Genomic DNA, 16,855 nt, shown 5'->3' with positions numbered 1-16,855 from the left:
GGTCTTCGTTGCTGCGCACGGGCTTTCTCTAGTTGCGGAGAGCGGGGGCTACTCTTCGATGCGGTGCACCGGCTTCTCATTGTGGTGGCTTCTCTTGTTTCAGACCTCGGGCTCTAGGCGTGCGGGCTTCAGTAGTTGTGGCTCGCGGGCTATAGAGCACAGGCTCAGTAGTTGTGGCGCACGGGCTTAGTTGCTTCAGGGCATGTGGGATCTTCCCGACGCAGGGCTCGAACCTGCGTCCTCTGCAGTTGCAAGCGGATTCTCAACCACTGCGCCACCAGGGAAGTCCCAGCTGTGTTCCTCTTCTTCCTTGCTAACAAAGTCCAAATTTCTTTAGATGGTAAGGGAAGGAGAGCCCCTCACTCAGCCTCGGGATGAATCATAATTGGTTTAACCCAAGGCCTGGAATCCCATTCCTATTATAGTGATTGGTTTGTGGGTCTGCATGTGACCTGGCTCTAGCCAATGAGAATCTAAGGGGCAGGCTGCTGGAGGGCTCCTGGGAAATATTTTCCTCCCTGAGAAAATAAGTGAGGACATCAAGGAGAAGCCTCTGCCTACATTCTTTGGATATTGTCATGGGAAGATGAGAAGCTTAAAGCTTCTTGAAACCATGAAGAGAAAGTGAGATTCACAGAGAAGCCAAGGCATCAATCTGCCTTAGTTGAGAAGCTGAATTATCTAAACTTATAGTAACTTCTCTTGACTTAAAAAAAAATTGTGCTATAATACACAAAACATCAAATTCACCATTTTAACCAATTTATTTTATTTATTTGTTTTTGTTTGTTTGTTTTTACTGTATGGTATCACCCATATGTGGAATCTAAAACAAACAAACTGGTGAACACAACAAAAAAGAAACAGACTCACCGATATAGAGAACAAACCCATGGCTACCCGTGGGGAGAGGGAAGTGGGGAAGGGCAACACAGAGGCAGGGGATCAAGAGGTACAAACCATTATGTATAAAATAAGCTACAAGGTTTGTTTTCTATGTTTGTGAGTCTGTTTCTGTTTTGTAAATAAGTTCATTGGTATCATTTTTTTAGATTACACATATAAGTGATATATGCTATTTGTCTTTGTCAGACTTCCTTCACTTAGCATGATAATCTTTAGGTCCATCCATGTTGCTGCAAATGACATGATTTCATTCTTTTTTATGGCTGAGTAATATTCCATTATATATATATATATATATATATATCTCACATTTTCTTTATCCATTCATCTGTCGGTGGACGCTTAGGTTGCTTTCATGTCTTGGTTACTAAAGGGGAAAGGGGACAGGAGGGGTAAATTAGGAGTTTGGGATTAGCAGATACACACTACTATATATAAAATAGATTAGAAAACAAGGTTCCACTGTATAGCACAGGGAACTATATTCGATATCTTGTAATAAACTATAATGGAAAAGAATCTGAAAAAGAATATGTATATATATGTGTGTGTGTGTGTGTGTGTGTGTGTGTGTGTGTCTGAATCACTTTGCTGTACACCAGAAACTAAGACAACATTGTAAATCAACTATACTTCAATTTAAAAAAATAGATGAAAGGAATTCCCTGGCAGTTCAGTAGTTAGGATGTAGCTCTTTCACTACCGAGGGCTCGGGTTCAATTCCTGGACAGGGACCTAAGACCCCACAACTCATATGGTGCGGCCAAAAGAAGAAAAAAGAGAAAAAGAAAGCCACAGGATATACTGTACAAGACAGGGAACACGGCCAATATTCTACAATAACTATAAATGGTGCACAACCTCTAAAAATTGTGAATCACTATACTGTACACCTGCAACCCACGCAATATGGTACATCAACTATACCTCCATTAAAAAAACAACAAAAACTGCATGCATCTTACCACGCTTCCAGTGTACTAGACATTTCTTGCTCCTCCTGTGCAATCAGAATGACTCCCTCTATAATAGATCAATATGTTCTGAGATGTCCAAATGGCCCAAGTCAAGCATTGACTCTCAGGGCCAGTGTGTTCTGTGGACAGCTGCCTGCAGCTCTAACTCTTGAACTCCACCTGTGTGTACACCTTGGTGATGTCATGGTACCTGCCTTCTGGGGGCTGGTAGTTGGAGATCGGCGGCGTGTACTCTAGCCCCCGTCTCTCAAAGGAGAATAGACTGGGGTCCCGCTCGGTGGCTGCCTCGTGGCGTTCCGGGGATGTGAGCCGCAGCTCCTGCAGACTCCCTGCCGGGCCTCAAGCATGGACCTGACGGCGTCCTTCTCCAACTCCATGTTGTAGAGCGACCACTTCTTCAGAAGCAGAGCTCTCTGCTCGCTCTCCTCCAAGGGGAGCTGCACCGCAGGCTGGTGTCTCACTTTCCCCAGGGAACTTCACAGGCGGGAACTTCACAGGCGTGATAAAATCCTTAAGGGGAATTAGCTCGCGGCTGTCATCGCATCCTTTTCTTAAACGGTCTTTGGCAGCTTGGCCTTTTGTTTGGATTTTTCTTCTCCTTCTTTTGCTCCTTCTCCTTCTTCCTCCTCTTCCTCTTTCTCCTGCTTCTCCTACTCTTCCTCAGGGGCTCTGCTCTCTTGGGAACAAGTCCCCAGAAGCACAACCACGAAGCTCTCGTGGTGTCTCTCATCTGTGTCTGCCAAGCTCCCAGAAGCTGGGTCAGGGGCACAGGGGCACTCCAGCAGGGACCTTCTAACCACTTTAAAGTGTATAACTCGGTGGTATTTGGTATGTTCACCATGTATGAAACCATTACCACTATCTAGTTCCAGAATATTTTCATCACTCCAAAAGGAAATCCCAGTTCTCCTTGCCCCAGCCTCTGGCCATCCCTGTTCTATTTTCTGCATTTGCCTCTTCTGAATATTTCAAATAAATAGAATCATTAGACAGTATGTGGCCTTTCGTATCTGGCTTCTTAGCATAATGTTTTCAAGGTTCATCTATGTTGCAACTTGTATCAGTACTTCATTTCTTTCTGAGGCTGAATAATATTCCACTGTATGGACATACCACATTTTATTTACCCGTTCATCAGCGATGGACATTTGGGTTGTTTCCACCTTTTGGCTATTGTGGATAATACTGCTATGAACATTCATGTACGAGTTTTCGTTTGAACACCTGTTTTCACTTTTGAGTATATGCCTAGGAGTGGAACGATATGGTACTTCTGTGTTTAACTTACTGAGGAATTGCCAAAGTGTTTTCCACAGTGGCTGCACCATTTTATACCCCCACCAGCAATGCAGAACGGTTTTAATTTCTTTGCATCCCAGCCAACACTTGGCTGTTTTCTGTATTTATGATTATAGTCATTCTAGTGGATGTGAAGTGGTATCTTATTGTGGTTTTGATTTGCATTTACCTACTTACCAATGACAATGAACATTTTTTTCATGTGTTTTTTGGCCATTTGTATATCTTTTTTGGAGAAATGTCTATTCAAGTCCTTTGCCCATTTTTGAATTGGGTTGTTTAGTTTTTGTTGTTGTTGAGATTTAGGAGTTCTCTATATAGTCTGAATATTAATCCCTTATCAGATATATGATGTGCAAATGTTTTCTCCCATTCTGTGGGTTGCCTTTTTACTCTGTTGATATTGGCTTTTGGTGCAAAAAATGTTTAATTTTTGTAAAGTCCAATTTGTCTTTTTTTTTCTTTTGTTGCCTGTGACTTTGGATATATCCAAGAAATCATGCCAAATGCCATGTCATGAAAATTTTGCCCTATATTTTCCTCTAAGAGTTTTATAGTTTTAGGTCTTCCACTTGTCTTTGATTCGTTTTGTGTTAATTTTTAAAAATTGAAATGTTGTTAATGTACAATATTATGTTATCATTATGTAATGCCCCTCTTTATCCCTGCTTTGTCTAAAATTAATATAGCTACTACTACTTTCTTTTAATTAGTGTTAACATGGAATATCTTTCTCAATCCGCTTACCTTTTTTTTTTTTTTTGCGGTACGTGGGCCTGTCACTGCTGTGGCCTCTCCCATTGCGGAGCACAGGCTCCGGACGTGCAGGCTCAGTGGCCATGGCTCACGGGCCCAGCCACTCCGCGGCATGTGGGATCTTCCCAGACCGGGGCACGAACTCGTGTGCCCTACATCGGCAGGCGGACTCTCAACCACTGCGCCACCAGGGAAGCCCTGTTCACCTTTTTATTTGCTGTTAGGACAGACTAGCAACTTGCAAGCTTCTTAGGTGCTGCACCCGAAGGACCGTTATCTTTTATCCGGGTGACTTTAATCTTTCACCAGAGGATGCTCTACGTTTACTCTTTGGGCTCCTGCGCTGAGAAATTGATCACGTCAAGTTAGGGACTGAGCTGGATCGGGGATAAGTTCCAGTTTTATGAATACCTTTGTTTCATCCTCATTTCTCAGGCATGAGCCTTCTGGGCTTTTGAATGAGAGCCTAGACATTCTCTGTCTCAGCCTGTGGGCTGTGGGAGGTTTTATTCTGTGTTTCGGAGGTTTTGAGTTTAACTCTCCCACCTCCCGCCCCACATAGCTTCAAAAGCCCCTTTGTTTCAGGCAGGCCCTCTTTCTGTAATTGGACTTTGGCTCCTAAACACCACGCGACAGCAGAAGATTTTGCTCCCTCCAGCTTTCAGGGGCTTCCAGGAGCCTCCAGCTCCTCAGGACCACCAAAATCTTGGCTGGTTTCTCTTTCTCCCAGTAACGTTCCTTTGCCTGAGCTAAGCCTTTGTGTCCAGAATTGGCAAATGCCTCCAGAGAAAAATATTTGACCAGTGATCCTCAGCTTATTCAGGAATGAAGGCTCTTCTCTCTTTGGAATTTTAGTTCATCTCATTCAGTCAGAGCTCTCTGCTGACTTTAAAAAGACGATTCTTGCAATTTTTTTGTTTTTCTTCTAACTTCTGCAGTGGGAGCATTGGTCTGCTGAAAACCTCTATATCCTGGTTGGAAACAGAAGTCTTTTGATCTTTTCTTAAATTCTGTATAATTTACTTTCATTATTTCTTCAAATATTTTCTCCTCTCCAACTTCGTTTCTCTTTCTGAAGTCTTATATCTGGATATTTTTACTTCTACTTTAATACTCTGTAACTCGTATTATTTCTTTTATATTTTCTAATTATTTTTGAACCTTCCAACTGGGAAAGTTATTCAATTTGGTCTTCCAGTTCACTAATATTTTCTTCAGCTGTATTCATTTTATTTATCCCATCTACCTGGACTGATCAGCACTTCTGGTTCTGAAGGGCTACTAAGAATTTATCAGACTGTTATGTTCATTCATTCATGTATTCATCAAATATTCATTGAATGCCTACCTTATGCCAGGCTGGGTTCTAGGTGTGGGAAATTCAATCACCAACTATACAAAGGAGGCTTAATAATTTAAACCTCTAGCTCAGATTCACACATGCAACAGCCTACTTGACATCAGAGGCATCTCAAACTCAACATGTCCAAAACCGAACCAGGGATCTTTCCCTAATCAGTATTCCCTTGGTGGCAAGTGGCAGAACTCCAAGTCAAACTGGTTTAAGCCGTAAAGCAAAATTATTGGTTTAGTTAACTGAAGAGTCCAGGGGTAGGATGACTTCAGGCCTGGCTGATTGATATTAGAGTCTCAATGATATTGACAAGACACAGTATCTGTTTTTCCATCTCTTGCTTCTGCTTTTTTCTCTGCCGACTTACTTTGTGGGATCTTGGTTCCCCCGCCAGGGATTAAACCCAGGCCCTCGGCAGTGAAAGCGTGGAGTCCTAACCACGGGACTGGCAGGGAATTCCCTCTGCTGACTTAACTTCTAGGCTTACCCTCCTCACATTAGGGTGAGATGGTCACCAGCACCAACAGGCTTACATGCTTCCAGCTCAGTGACTCCAGCAGACAGACAGAGATTCTGTTTTACCAATAATTCCATCATCAGCTCCAGGCTTGAGTCTTGCTGACTTTGCTTGGGTTTTGTCCCTTGCTATGAACCAGTCCTTGTAATTTGGAGAAGGAATCTTTGGATGAGCCAGGTCTAGGTCTTAGGCTGACTCCTGCAGCTGAAGTTATGTTCTGCTAGATTTGCAACCCAGTGAAATAAGAAAGCCTCTTTCCTGAGCGCTCCATCAAATGTTTGAAGGGGGTTCTCATCTGCCTGGCTTAGGACTCATGGCCTTTTCCAAACCAATGTCTGTGTCCTATTGGTAGGCCTGGATCTGGAGTTGCCAGATTTAATGAATAAAAATACGAGACATTCAGTTACATTTGAATTTCAGATAAATAATGAATAAAATGTGAAGATCCCTATGTCCCAAGTAGGCATCCTGTACTTTATCTGGCAACATTAGCTGGGCCACACACCAGTCCCACAATGTGGGGGATGAGATCGGCCACACCCAGACCACTTGGTGTAAGTGTGAGAAGCACAATTCCGAAAGGAAAAACGGAGGTACTGTTTCCAGAAAGAAGCATGGACGTGGACTGCACAAATGACAGTTGACCTTGATACTCTCTGTGCACACCCAGTTCATTGCAACCCATTAGCCCTTCCCCATCTCCTTTATCCCTGCTGAGAGATCCCCATTTGGTACAGGAAGTAGATAGCACTCCCTTGATTTTAGGAATATAGGCTCTGCCCTCAGCCCCGGGGGATACATTATGATTACTCTAAACTACCAATGATAATCCTTTTCTTTTTTGCCAAATGACGGGTGTTAAAGAGAAAATTATTCATGACAATTGTTGATGAGGGTCAGGTAGACTTTATTCAAGGGGCTACTACAATGAGGGTTTGTATTCGGGGAGGGAGATCTGGATCAACTTCGAACACAATAAGGAAAAGTGGGGATTTATAGCCAAGGAGCAGGGTGGGGGTCAGTGGATGGAAATTTACTAAATGGAAACCTCAGGGGTGAGGGCGGGATTGTGGCTAAACCGACCCAACAGAGTCTTGCTAAAACTGAATGATGCAGAGATGAATACAGAAGCCCAAAAGTCAGGGCACAGATGAGAATAGAGTTCAAAGTAGCCTGACTGGAGTTTGTCAAGGAAGAATCTTTGTCACTGATACAAATCTTCCGAGCTTCCTCTGTGTCCAGGTATGGTCACGCAGCCAGTTCCGGCCCACGAGAGGCAAGGGGAAATTTGCTGGGGAGTTTCTGGAGAGGATTTTGCTTCCCAGATAAAAAGACAGAGCCCCTGAAGGGAAGGACCTTGTGCCCCTGCACCCTACTTTTTACTTGGAACGCTGGTGTGAGCACATGATATATGGAGCTATGTCTGTCAGGAGACAACAAACACAGGAGTAAAAAGCCAGCATGCAAAAAATGACGGGGCTGAAGAGTGGAAAGAGGCTGAGAAAACTCTGGAAACTCCAACCTCCAGGCTTCATCTGTAAACAATAAACAGCCTCTTATAGTTTAGCCTATGCCTTCTGGTACTTGCAGCCACATGCTCCCCAGCTCATCTGCTCCCTCCCCTCAGCCTGCTTTTCTCCCAACGTCCCACAGCTCAATAATTAACACCATCACCTTTCCTTTCATGCAAATCAAAACTTCACCGTCATCACTGGAGCCTCCCTCTCCTCCCACTGTCCCTCCCCCATTTCTGTTGAACTTCCTCAGTGACTCTGGAATCTGCCTGCATTCTACATTTCCACGTCCACTGTCGTATTCCTAGCAGCTCCTCTTTTCTCTCCTGGTCCAGTTCAAAGGCTTTCTATCCATCTCCAACAAAGCCTCTACTCTTTGTTCCCCTGCAATATCTTTCCACAGTTATCTTTTCAAAATAGAAATCTGATAATGTCAACATCCCCCACAATGTTTAAACACCCTTCGGTTACCTCCTCTTACTCTTAGAAAAAAGACCAAAATCCTTAACAAAGCCTTTAAAACCCTTCATGCTTGGCCCTGCCTCAAGCCATATCTCATCCATGCCACTTTCCTCTTTATATGAGTCTGTTTTCTTCCACCACAGGACCTTTGCACATGCTGGAATGCCTAGAATGATCTTCCCCACCTCCACTCCCCTGACGCACTCCTGCTCTGCCTTCAGATCTTTCCTTTACCCTGGCTTTCTCAGGTGAGCCTTTTCCTGTCCACAGAGACCCTCTCCACTGCTCTCAAGACCTAGGAGATGTCCACAGGTATCTCTTCCCTGCCTCCCCTGGAATCCTGCCAGGATTACCTTCAATTGCTGAGATCCTTCCCCTCTGGAACAATCCAGCTGCTTTGCTTCCGTGAACCCAGGCTTTCAAATCAATGACCTGCTAATTCTTCCACTGCAGTGAGAACAGAAGACAAATTAACATTTCAGTACATTATTTTGACATACAAATAAGAAGGTAATTACATTCTTGTGTTTTCCTGACTGGGTTTTGCAGCAGACCACCATAGGTCCTTGAAATGCCTACAGGAAACCTAAAGTATGAGGACAATTGAACCAGGAGCAGAGGGAGAAATGCATTCCAGGTGCTGTATGTGTACAGCCTCCGCCTTGAGGCGTCCTGGAGTGCTAGTAGTTAGAGGTGAGGATAAGGGGTAACCTGGGCTGTGAAGGAATGGATTCTGATTCTGAGGGCAATGAGAAGCCAGAGGGCTTTAAGCAAGGGAGGTACTGCACCAGATTTGCTTTAGAAAGATCATTCTAGTGCTGTGTGTAGAATGGATTGCAGGGGACAAGACTGGGGCAGGGAGATAGAGGAGGAGGCTGATGCAGTGGTGCAGGAGAGATGATGGTGTGAAATTAATTAAGCAAGGAGGCCATTAGCCTGAGGGGGCTCTAATGCTACATCACCTATGGAAGCAAACCAAAATCTAAGCCTGCGAATATCTCAAGGTTATGAAAGAAAAACCTAAAGACAAACAACCACAAAGAGCCAACTAGGATTTAAGCTATAGCCAATCAATACTTTCCTTACTTTGCTTCCAGTTTTTCCGTATAAAAGTTTTCTTCAGCTCCCATCAACAGAGCACTTCTAACCACGTCCAGTTTGGCACTGCTTTATTTGAATTGATTTTTGCTCAAATAAATTCCCTAAAAATTTAGTAGGCCTCAGTTTATCTTTTAACTGTTCTGGTGTCAGAAGTGGGATCCAAAGGCGATGCCAAACGGCCCTCAGAAGCAACAAGCAACCAGGCAGAGGTACCTGCTGAGCCCATTGAGCTCACTGCTTTCTTGCTACATCTGAAAGTTGGGTAAGTTCCTTTCATGTCTGAGGTTTGCAGGTTTTGTGTTGGAAAGAGCTCCCTGAATTTATTCAAGTATTTCTTTCTCTGGACTGGGTCTGGGGGCCAGCTGACTTAAAAGAAACTGGACTGGGATGGGAACATATGTATATGTATAACTGATTCACTTTGTTATAAGGCAGAAACTAACACACCATTGTAAAGCAATTATACCCCAATAAAGATGTTTAAAAAAAAAAAAAAAGAAAAGAAACTGGACTGGGTCCAGGGTCAGATTAGGTCTAACTTAAGCTGGACTGGGTCTGTTAGGGGAAATACTGACTGAAACTGCCTGCCCCGACCAGGCAACATAGTAACCACTTGCATGAGTTATTTTAAACAGGAGGTCCTGGTGAGGAACACAGAACTAACAAGCTACCACCAACTGGAAGAATTCAGGAAAGGTCAAAATGAGAGAGGAGATGCCAGTCCATTTCTCCTTCCAACCTCCCAGAATCCTTCTCACTGGAATCCATCTTGGCTGAGTGATGCACGTACCACCAGGAAGGACCCTGAGTCAGAATGATTGGCCAGAGACAACCCGGAAACTAACCCCATTCCCATAAAACCCGAGACTGCAAGCCATGTGGCAAAGCAGTCCTCCTGGATTCCCTGACCCTCCTGCTCTCCACCCGGGTACCCCTTCCCAATAAAGTCTCCTGCTTTGTCAGCACATGTGTCTCCTTGGACAATTCATTTCCAAGTGTTAGACAAGAGCCCACTCTCGGGCCCTGGAAGGGGTCTCCCTTCCTGCAACAGGTCCAGTGTGAGGCCTCAGGTAATAAGGGGGAAAAAAAGAGAAAAACTGGTTCCCTGAGTCCAAAAAATCTGGGACTCCTCTGTCTGGGACCCTGGCTAACTATATGTATAAAATTATGGGCCCAGAATCTGTGTTTTTCTGAACCAGTGGGTTAAACTTACCAAAGATAACCTTAAATTGCAGTGGTCACAGTAGGGAACTTTTAACCTAGACAAGCATATCTTTACAAGGTGCTCTAGAGAAAAAAAGGGTCCCAAATCTCCCCAAAACAATGGGGTGCATTTTTTTTTACTGGTATGCTGAAGCATCTTAGAAACACAATGAATCGAAAATTGCTTCTTTAAAAGATTCTTTACAAAACACAAATGAAAAGTTTAAGCAACAAATTGACAGTCAATCTAAAAAAATCTAAGAAGTGCACACTGACTAACTTGACTCCAACTGCTCCTTCCCTTAAACCTCCCCTCCCTAAATTTTCTGAACCTACCAATCCCTTTACACCTTTTATTTTATTTTAAAAATTTATTTATTTATTGGTTGTGCTGGGTCTTTGTTGAGGCAGGCGGGCTACTTAGTTGCAGCAGGTGGGCTCCTTAGTTGCGACTCATGGGCTCCTTAGTTGCGGCTCATGGGCTCCTTAGTTGAGGCATGTGAACTCTTAGTTGTGGCATGCATGTGGGATCTAGTTCCCTGACCAGGGATCAAACCCAGGCCCCCTGCCTTGGGAGTGTGGAGTCTTCACCGCTGCTCTACCAGGGAAGTCCCACTCAATTGCCTTTTAAAGTGAGGCCCTCTGCTGAGCCTTGAATACTAAATGTAGCCATCTTTTCTCATGGTCAAAGGCTGAGTCAGGGCCATCATAAAAGGTTCTCCAAGTCCTCAAGAGAATCCTCAAAAGTTTTATGAGGAATTTAGAATTCTAATTGCAGCCTACGATAGGGGCTCCCAGATCGCTGCCAGTTTATTCCTATGACGTTAGGACCTAGCAATGCCCAAAAATAAATGACTGAAGCCCAGTGGGAAGCCCCCAAGAGTGATATTAAAGACCCACATGCAACCTGCTCTGCCAGGGATGGCCCAAAAGGCTCTAGAAAAATAGCCCAAGACCTACGTGAAAAAAATTTTTTTAATTCATTAATTTATTCATGGCTGCGTTGGCTCTTTGCTGCTGCGCGCGGGCTTTCTCTAGTCGTGGCGGCAGCAGGGGCTACTCCTTGTGGAGGTGCGCAGGCCTCTCATTGCGGTGGCGTCTCACATTGCAGAGCGTGGGCTCTAGGCGTGCAGGCTCAGTAGTTGTGGCTCACGGGATCTAGAGCGCAGGCTCAGTCGTTGTGGCACACAGGCTTAGTTGCTCCACGGCATGTGGGATCTTTCCGGACCAGGGCTCGAACCTGTGTCCACTGACATTGGCAGGCGGATTCTTAACCACTGAGCCACCAGGGAAGTGCCTCTTTGAAAGTATTGATAAGGTATTTCCTCAAAAGACTGACTGGTCTATCAGTCAATCTTGCAAACAACACAAAAAGAATAAAGCAGTCTCAGATCATAAGACAAAATTGGAAACCCTGTTTGTGAAATTCCGGCCTTTCTTTATTAAACGAAGGCTCAGAAAACACCTTCACTTCCTGATTCATTAGCAAGCTCTGGCTGAACTAAGTAGCCTAATAAAGAGACACAAGCTGTGCTGGGAAGCCACTTTCTTGCTGGATTAATAGCCCTAGCTAAGCATTTTGAAAAAACCTTGGAGCAAGCTGAAATTCAAAAAGCCAACCGACTTACGGCCCTGAAGTTACAATAGTTCCAAGGGCCAAGGGGACCTCCACGAACACATTTCAAGCTAGAACCTAGAGATTCTTCACTCAGGAATACTGTGCCCTGACGTGTCTGCCTTTGCTGTAAACGAGTGGGGTACTGAAAAAAGCAATGCCCCCTGCTGAACCCATCGTTTAAGAGACCTCCACCTATTAGTCCAGACTGCCTTTCCATTGGGGGAAGTCAAAAAATTTGATTACTGAAATAATAAGCATCGATGGGGCTCTGAGGGATCCTTTGGTAAGTTGCTCCCCAGGATTCCTCTAAATGAGAAAAGGGAAACTAAGATAAACAATGCAGAATGTGGCACAGTATTGGGGTTTACTGTTGTCACTTTATCTATATTAAAACACACTTTCACAAAACAGCAAAGCCCTTGGAGTAAAGTATTCCCATACTGGGGGTTTCTAGCCAAAGGCAAAGGGTATTTGTGTCTAAACTAAACTAGCCCAGATGACACTAGGGTCATTTTGGGGAAACCATACTTTCCTTCTGTGTGACGTGGCCCCAGTAAGCCTGTTAGGATGAGATTTGCATTCTAAAATAAAGAGTTACATAAAATTTAACTCAGAAGGAATTTCCTGACCCTCCTGAACCTGAGGTGTTCTGCTCTCTGCAAGCAGGAATTGATGAAATTGAGACTCTAAAGTATGAAAGCTCTTAACTCTCAGAGTGCATGAATGCCGGACTTCCCTGGTGGCGCAGTGGATGAGAATGCACCTGCCAGTGCAAGGGACACGGGTTCAAGCCCTGGTCCAGGAAGATCCCACATGCCGCAGAGCATCTAAGCCCATGTGCCACAACTACTGAACCTGCACTCTAGAGCCCACGAGCCACAACTACTGAAGCCCGCATGCCTAGAGCCTGTGCTCCACACAAGAGAAGCCACCGCAATGAGAAGCCTGTGCACTGCAACGAAGACTAGGCCCCAACTCGCTGCAACTAGAGAAAGCCCACGCACAGCAACAAAGACCCAACGCAGCCAAAAAAAAAAAAAAAAGAAATTGCTTTGACCACTTGGGGTCTTTTGTGTTTCCATGCAAATCGTAAAATTTTTTGTTCTAATTCTGTGAAAAATGCCATTGGTAATATGCTAGGGATTGCATTGAATCTGTAGATTGCTTTGGGTAGTATAGTCATTTTCACAATACTGATTCTTTTTTTTTTTAATATTTATTTATTTGGTTGCACCGGGTCTTAGTTGCAGTAGGTGGGCTCCTTAGTTGTGGCTACAGGGCTCCTTAGTTGCAGCTCATTGGTTCCTTAGTTGCAGCATGTGGGCTTTTTAGTTGTGGCAGGTGGGCTCCTTAGTTGCGGCAGGAGGGCTCCATAGTTGTGGCATGCAAACTCTTAGTTGCAGCATGCATGTGGGATCTAGTTCCCTCACCAGGGATCGAACCTGGCCCCCCTGCATTGGGAGCGTGGAGTCTTATCCACTGGACCACCTGGGAAGTCCCACACAATATTGATTCTTCCAATCCAAGAACATGGTATATCTCTCTATCTGTTTGTGTCATCTTTGATTTCTTTCATCAGTATCTTATAGTTTTCTGAGTACAGGTCTTTTGCCTCCTTAGGTAGGTTTATTCCTAGGTATTTTATTCTTTTTGTTGCAATGGTAAATGGGACTGTTTCCTTAATTTCTCTTTCTGATTTTTCAATGTTAGTGTATAGGAATGCAAGAGATTTCTGTGTATTAATCTTACGTCCTCCAACTTTACCAAATTCACTGATTAGCTCTAGTAGTTTTCTGGTGGCATCTTTAGAATTTTCTATGTATAGTATCATGTCATCTGCAAGCAGTGACAGTTTTACTTCTTCTTTTCCAATTTGGATTCCTTCTATTTCTTTTTCTTCTCTGATTGCCATGGCTAGGACTTCCAAAACTATGCTGAATAATAGTGGCAAGAGCGGACATCCTTGTCTTGTTCCGATCTTACAGGAAATACTCTCAGTTTTTCACCATTGAGAATGATGTTTGCTGTGAGTTTGTTGTATATGGCCTTTATTATGTTGAGATAGGTTCTCTCTATGCCCACTTTCTGCAGAGTTTTTTTTTAATCATATATGGGTGTTGAATTTTGTCAAAACCTTTTTCTGCATCTATTGAGATGATCGTATGGTTTTTATTCTTCAATTTGTTAATATGGTGTATCACATTGATTGATTTGCATATACTGAAGAATCCTTGCATCCCTGGGATAAATCCCACTTGATCATGATGTATGACCCTTTTAATGTGTTGTTGGATTGTTTGCTAGTATTTTGTTGAGGATTTTTGCTTCTATGTCCATCAGTGATATTGGTCTGTAATTTTCTTTTTTTGTGATATCGTTGTCTGGTTTTGGTATCAGGGTGATGGTGGCCTCATAGACTGAGCTTGGGAGTGTTCCTCCCTTTGTAATTTTTTGGAACAGTTTGAGAAGGATGGGTGTTCACTCTTGTCTAAATGTTTGCTAGAATTTGCCTGTGAAGCCACCTGGTTCTGAACTTTTGTTTGTTGGAAGGTTTTTTTTTTTTTTTGGCTGCATTGGGTCTTCACTGCTGCGCAAGGGCTTTCTCTAGTTGCAGCGAGTGGGGGCTACTCTTCTTTGTGGTTCATGGGCTTCTCATTGTGGTGGCTTCTCTTGTTGCAAAGCACAGGCTCTAGGCGCATGGGCTTCAGTAGTTGCAGCACGCAGGCTCAGTAGTTGTGGTGCACGGGCTTAGTTGCTCCGTGGCATGTAGGATCTTCCTGGACTAGGGTTTGAACCCCTGTTCCCTGCATTGGCAGGTGCATTCCTAACTGCTGTGCCACCAGGGAAGTCCCTGTTGGAAGATTTTAAATCACAGTTTCAATTGCATTACTTGTGATTGGTCTGTTCATATTTTCTATTTCTTCCTGGTTCGGTCTTGGAAGGTTGTACTTTTCTAAGAATTTGTCCATTTCATGTTAGGATATGACTTATACTTATACCTCATGCTGTTGAGAGTCTATTAAACTCCCAACAGACTCACCATTTTTCAGCAAGCCGACTAACTGAGATCCTTCTCCTTTCACTTTTTTTTTTTTTTTGGCCTAGCTGCGTGGCATGTCGGATTTTATAGTTCCCTGACCAGGGATCAAACCCATCCCCCCTGAAGTGGAAGCGCAGAGTCTTAAGCACTGGATCACCAGGGAAGTCCCTGCTTTCACTTTCTAAGCTCCATCATTTTTTTTTTTTCATTTTATAGTTTTATTTCATTCCCATATATGTGTGTGTATATATATACATTTTTTTTACATCTTTATTGGAATATAACTGCTTTACAACGTTGTGTTAGTTTCCACTGGACAACAAAGTGAATCAGCTCTATGTATACATATATCCCCATATCCCCTCCCTCTTGAACCTCCCTCCCACCCCCCCATCCCACCCCTCTATATCGTCACGTAGCATCGAGCTGTTCTCCCTGTGCTATACATCTAAGCTTCTGGAGCGCTGCACCTTTCTCAGCACTGCCGCCCTTGCAGACAGCGGTACAGATCACTGTAACTGTGTAGACGTGGTGTCATGGTTATTGACCCCTTGCATTGACGTACAGGACACATAGTTAGAAAACCGAGATTTGATACTCTTTGTCGCTGGGTCCTATGCTAAGAATGCGGAAGGGAAAAATCAATCAGGATATGCTATGACAGCTCAATAGGAATTATTGGAAAGGTGAAGCCTTCCCCAGTTTAACTTTGCTCAACCAGCAGAACAATATGCTCTCACTCGGAGTTGTCAGCTATTCAAAGGAAAATCAGTAAACCTTTATACAGATAGTAAATACGCCTTTGGGGTGGTCCATGACTTTGGTATATTATGGAAACAGAGAGGTTCCTCACTGCTGGTGGAAGGCTGATCAAAAATGGGCCCCAGGGCTTTGCTGGTGGTGCAGTGGTTAAGAATCCACCTGCCAATTCAGGGGACACAGGTTCGAGCCCTGGTCCGGGAAGATCCCACATGCCACGGAGCAACTAAGCCCGTGTGCCACAACTACTGAGCCTGTGCTCTAGAGCCCGTGAGCCACAACTACTGAGCCTGTGTGCCACAACTACTGAAGCCTGCACGCCTAGAGCCCGTGCTCTGCAACAAGAGAAGCCACAGCAGTAAGAAGCCCATGCACTGCAACGAATAGTAGCCCCCGCTCGCCGCAACTAGAGAAAGCCCGCGCGCAGCAACAAAGACCCAACGCAGCCAAAAATAAATAAATAAAATAAAAATCTTAAAAAAAAAAATGGGCCCCAAGTAGCACTCCCCCGGTGGTCCAGTAGTTAGGGCTCTGTGCTTCCACTGCAGGGGGTGCAGGTTCTATCCCTGGTCGGGAAATTTCCACATGCTGCTCAGGGTGGGCAAAAAAAAAAAGAAAAAAATAAACTGCAGCCCCAAGTAAATGAACAGCTCTCTGTCATTCTATCCTATTCTATTCTATTGTCTAACTGAATTGCAGTTATTAAAACTGAAGCTCATACTAGAAAGACAGAACATGAGTATCAGGGAAATGCTCTAGCAGACTTCCATGCTAAGTCAGCCAGCACTAAAGTTGTACCAATACGCAACTTGAATGAACTCCGTAAGATTGATTCCTACCAAATTATTTATGATAATTTACATAAAAGACGAAATCAGGCATCTGAGCTGGAGCAACAATGTTGGGACCAACAAGGGTGCAAATTTCATATTAAACAATTCACTGAGGGCCAGGACAGTTGCCTGGTTCTTCCTGAATCCTTGAAAATGCCATTACTGAAAGCTCTACATTCTGCAACTCATCATGGCACAGATAAAATGATCCAAATTATGAAGAAGTGTTGGTGGAATGACTACTGCAAGGTCACAAATTTGGTTTACCACCGATACCTGATTTGTCAAACCCATAACCCTGGAAAGACTATTAAGGTATTAGGTGGAGAATTCTCACCACCTACTGGGCAGGCCATTTGGACACTTCCAGATGGATTTCATTCACTTGCCTCCCTCAATGGGTTACTGATATGTTCTTGTAATTGCTTGTACGTTCTCAGGATTGATTGAAGCCTTCCTATGCAGAAAGGCTGATGCCGCAACTGTGGCTGAGAAACTTTTAGAAAATATATTTCC

The 16,855-nt window shown here is 43.9% G+C and overlaps 1 pseudogene; it reads right to left on the bottom strand.

Annotated features, from left to right (window-relative positions):
- Positions 1 to 2,024: 2,024 nt before the first annotated feature.
- LOC132430333 (large ribosomal subunit protein mL40 pseudogene) lies at positions 2,025 to 3,031 on the bottom strand (annotated as a pseudogene).
- Positions 3,032 to 16,855: the final 13,824 nt, after the last annotated feature.

Source organism: Delphinus delphis, chromosome 8 (assembly GCF_949987515.2).
Source record: "Delphinus delphis chromosome 8, mDelDel1.2, whole genome shotgun sequence".
NCBI classification, from domain to species: Eukaryota; Metazoa; Chordata; class Mammalia; order Artiodactyla; family Delphinidae; genus Delphinus; species Delphinus delphis.
The sequence above is the reverse complement of the archived record's forward strand: the minus strand, read 5'-3'. Positions and strand labels throughout refer to the sequence as shown.